General features: G+C 41.5%; 1 non-coding gene across 1 annotated transcript; it reads right to left on the bottom strand.

The window, feature by feature from the left end:
• Positions 1-1406: 1406 nt before the first annotated feature.
• Positions 1407-1513, bottom strand: LOC137757568 (U6 spliceosomal RNA). Its single transcript, XR_011072407.1, has one exon. It is a non-coding gene; the product is annotated as a U6 spliceosomal RNA (small nuclear RNA).
• Positions 1514-4218: the final 2705 nt, after the last annotated feature.

Raw genomic sequence — 4218 nt, forward strand, 5'->3', positions numbered from 1 at the left:
AACATCAGTTTTGAGGTTCAGCAGGGCAACTGTTTCCTGACCTACTTTTTTTTTTCTTTGATACTCAATACTTCATTTGACGATGTCGACTGTCTCACACATGAGGATGATTTCTGCAAGAAGAGTTTGGGCGTGCTTTGCTTGGGGCTTCCAAAAAGATGCACAGAAGCGTCTGTGATATAAGTTGCACCTGTTCAGCGATCTTTAAAACCCGCTACTCGGTAGAGGATCATCGATGCAAATCAGGGAAAGTCTAAAGTTCACACTGGAAACCTGGCCACACATCTTTTATCCTTGAAACTCCTTCTGAGGATTACGTGGTATTGTATATTGCTTGTTGTTTTTCTCTAAATGCTGTCTTGTCAAGGGCAACGTCAAGAAGACAGTGCACAGGGCTGCTTGGCCATCGTGCACGTGCCCGCTGATCCCACAAATCACGTGCCTTTTATGAACATCTCAGACAGAAGATGATTCTGTCCTCATTGAGTTTAATCAAATCGGTTCCCACCCCAAAGCTCCCGATGGAATAGCACTTAGAATGATAGTTGGGAGGCGGGGAGTCGGCTGAATCACACAAGGTAACGCATGTGAAATGATTCCATAAGCTTTAACATGTGGCTTTCAGTGATTGTGATTATGGATGCATTATTACAATTAAAATCACTAGTAATGAGATATTTCAGACCATTTTTGATACTTTAAAAATAGGTCTTAGCAAACTACAACCAGTGTGCCAAATCTAGCCAGTTGCCTGTATCTGTGTGTTTTAAGGGTTGGTGAGTTAAGAATGGTCTGAACATGTCCAAATGGTTACATTTTAAATGGTTGTATATATACCTATGTTAACTTCCTCAACTTTGCATCTTGGTTCACCAAGTTGAATGTCTAAAATATTTACTTTTAAGATATTTAAGATTTAAAAATACTAAAATATTTACTTTAAGAAGAAGTTTGCAGAACCCTGCCTTACATTTATACATATTTAATTAAAAATGGGCATCAAAGGATATTCTACAGAACCTGCAAGGAGCGGGATGAATATTACACCCAGGTCAAATATTATTTTGAGCGTTTGTGCAGTAGGGCCCATGTCATTGAAGGATTACAAAAGAAATCCCCAAATATGTGAATGTGCTTTTTCTCTAGAGTCTATAAAACACATTTTGTAACTTAAAGAGTTTCACTTTTGTTCTGCTCCAGAGATAATTTCTCAAATAATTACTAGTAAAGTGGTTTAGCTGCAGAGAAGTTAATCTTCTGGAGGAAACCATTTGTCATCCTCCTAATACTATTTACACGATTCTTATTAAGGTATCAGCCTAATAACTTTCCTTTTTTTTTTTTTTTTTGCCTCTAAGCATTTATTTTATTTTTATTTATTTTTTTGCATTCAGAATCTTTATTTTAAAAATATGGAACGCTTCACGAATTTGTGTGTCATCTTCGCGCAGGGGCCATGCTAATCTTCTCTGTATCGTTCCAATTTTAGCATATGCACTGCTGAAGTGAGCACCTAATAACTTTCTAAACAGGGTGACGGGTAACGGGAGGACAATTTCTAATCACTCAGGAGCTGTTTAAGTCCTGTGCGCTTTAAAGCACAGCTATGCATTCCTCAAAGTGCTTGCCGAGAAATTTCCCTCTATTTTGGGGCTCTGATTTTCAAACATTCACATACGTCTGTTGCTGAAACATCTTCTCTCACCCAACACTTTAACCCCCTGAGAGAGTGTGCACAGACAATCACGAAAGGGTTTAAGCAAGAAATCATTTCTAGAAAAGACACATATGTTTGGCTTCTAGGTAACACACTTGGCCAGTCTGAACTGAAATCTGTATGAACAGAGCCTCCATGAAGGTTCACCATTCACAAAATTCTTCTTTACTCATTTGTACAGAACTGCTGTTTTACTGAATGTTAACAGCATTTTGATCTGAACTGATAATTGTTTCTATAGTGGTTATTTATTCCAGGTATACTATGTCTTAGCACTGTGCTCTACATGTAGACGTAACAACAACAACAAAAAACCCCACAAACAACCCAATCAAAATATGGGCAGAAGACCTAAATAGACATTTCTCCACAGAAGACATACAGGTGGCCAATAAGCACATGAAAAGATGCTCAACATCGCTAATTATAAGAAAAATGCAAATCAAAACTACAACGAGGTAGCACCTCACACTGGTCAGAATGGCCATCATTAAAAAGTCTACAAATAACAAATACTGGAGAGGGTGTGGAGAAAAGGGAGCCCTCTTGCACTGTTGGTGGGAATGTAAGTTGGTGCAGCCACTATGGAGAACAGGATGGCGGTTACTTAAAAAACTAAAAATAGAACTACCATATGATCCAGCAATCCCACTCCTGGGCACATATCTGGAGAAAACCATGATTCAAAAAGATCCATGCATCCCTATATTCATAGCAGCACTATTCACAATAGCCAAAACATGGAAGCAACCTAAAGGTCCATCAACAGATGAATGGATATAGAAGATGCGATACATACATACAATGGAATCTTACTCAGCCATAAAAAAAGAATGAAATAATGCCATTTGCAGCAACATGGATGGAGCTAGAGATGATCATACTAAGTGAAGCAAGTCAGAGAGAGAAAGACAAATACCATATGGTATCATTTATATGTGGAAGCTAAAATAGGACACAGATGAACATATCTATGAAGCAGAAACAGAATCACAGACATAGAGAACAGATTGGTGGTTGCCAAGGGGGTTAGGGGGTAAGGGAGGGAAGGACCGGGAGTTTGGGGTTAGTAGATGCAAACTATTCCATATACAATGGATAAACAACAAGGTCCTATTGTAGAGCACAGGTAACTATATTCAATATCCCGTGATAAACTGTAATGGAAAAGAATATGAAAAAGAATATATATGTGTATAACTGAGTCACTTTGCTTTACAGCAGTAATTAACACAACACTGTAAATCAACTATACTTCAGTGAAAAAAAAAAAGAAATGTAAACGCAGACATGTAATTTCAGGGCTCACAGCAACCCTATGATATAATGAGCATCGTGTAATAGGAAGAATAAGAGGTCCGCATGAGAAGACCAAATTCTCTTTATCCATTACTATCTGTGTCCCTGTCTGAGTTTGCTCATCTCTAAAGGAGAAAGTAACAAAGAGGTGATGGTGGTACTAAAACTACCACCCTAGTTTAAGCCTAGACAAGTGCTGAAGGAATAAAATGCAACGATGTATAGGAAAGCCTTAAAGCTGGAGTAGGAGAAAGTGAAGGCGGTCTGAATACCTACACAGAAGGGTGTGTCGGGAAGTGCAGCCCCAGCTCAGCTCAGACGACACAGTCCATCCACCCAGATGGGGACTGGACACTCGGATGGTGAATCTGATGTGTCAGCCTGACGGGGCCACAGCTGCCCAGACAGCTGGTTAGACATTAACTCTGGGTGTGTCTGTGAGGGTGTTTCTGGAAGAGGTTAGCATTTGAATCAGTGGATGAGGCACAGCAGACGCCCTGACCCTAGTGTGGGTGGGCGTCACCCAATCCCTTGAGAGTCTGCGTGGAACCAAAGGCAGAGGAAGGTTGACTTTGCTCTCTTCCCGACTGTGTGAGCTGGGACGTCCGTCTTCTCCTGCACTGGGAGTTACACCATCAATGTCCCTGGTTCTCAGGCCCTGGGGCACACCCATCTCTGGCTCACTCCACTTTTCATCCCTGCATCAACTCCCCTATATATTCTCCCTCACCTTATGAAATCTCAAGGCTCTCCCATCCTGCAAAAAACCAGAAGCCCCATCCCGAAACGAAAGCTGTCCCCCTTCAAAGCATAAGAGGTCAGTCACCCATCCAAATCTTCATGAATGCTGTTAAAAAATAATGAGCTCAGGGCTTTTGTGTGCAACACCCAACACAGGATTTGAACTTTTACCTGCACCGTCCTTGAGCCTTTTAGTGTGTGTTCATCTTACCCTTGCGTCCTCCTTGCAGGTTCCTGCATGGCAGGGTCCCTGGGCTCTGCTTCCTTGTATACCCCACCCTCTGCAAAGCCTTCCGCAGCTGGAAAGTACACAGTACGTGCCTGTCAACGGACTGATTCATGTTGTGATGGGTGAGATCCACTCCCTGGTAACCATCTGAGGGCGCTGAACCTCTCCTGCTCTTAGCGGCCGTTCAATAATAACACGCAAGCAGCAGAAGCCATGACTCTCACCCCTGGTA

This window comes from Eschrichtius robustus, chromosome X, assembly GCF_028021215.1.
Source record: "Eschrichtius robustus isolate mEscRob2 chromosome X, mEscRob2.pri, whole genome shotgun sequence".
NCBI lineage: Eukaryota > Metazoa > Chordata > Mammalia > Artiodactyla > Eschrichtiidae > Eschrichtius > Eschrichtius robustus.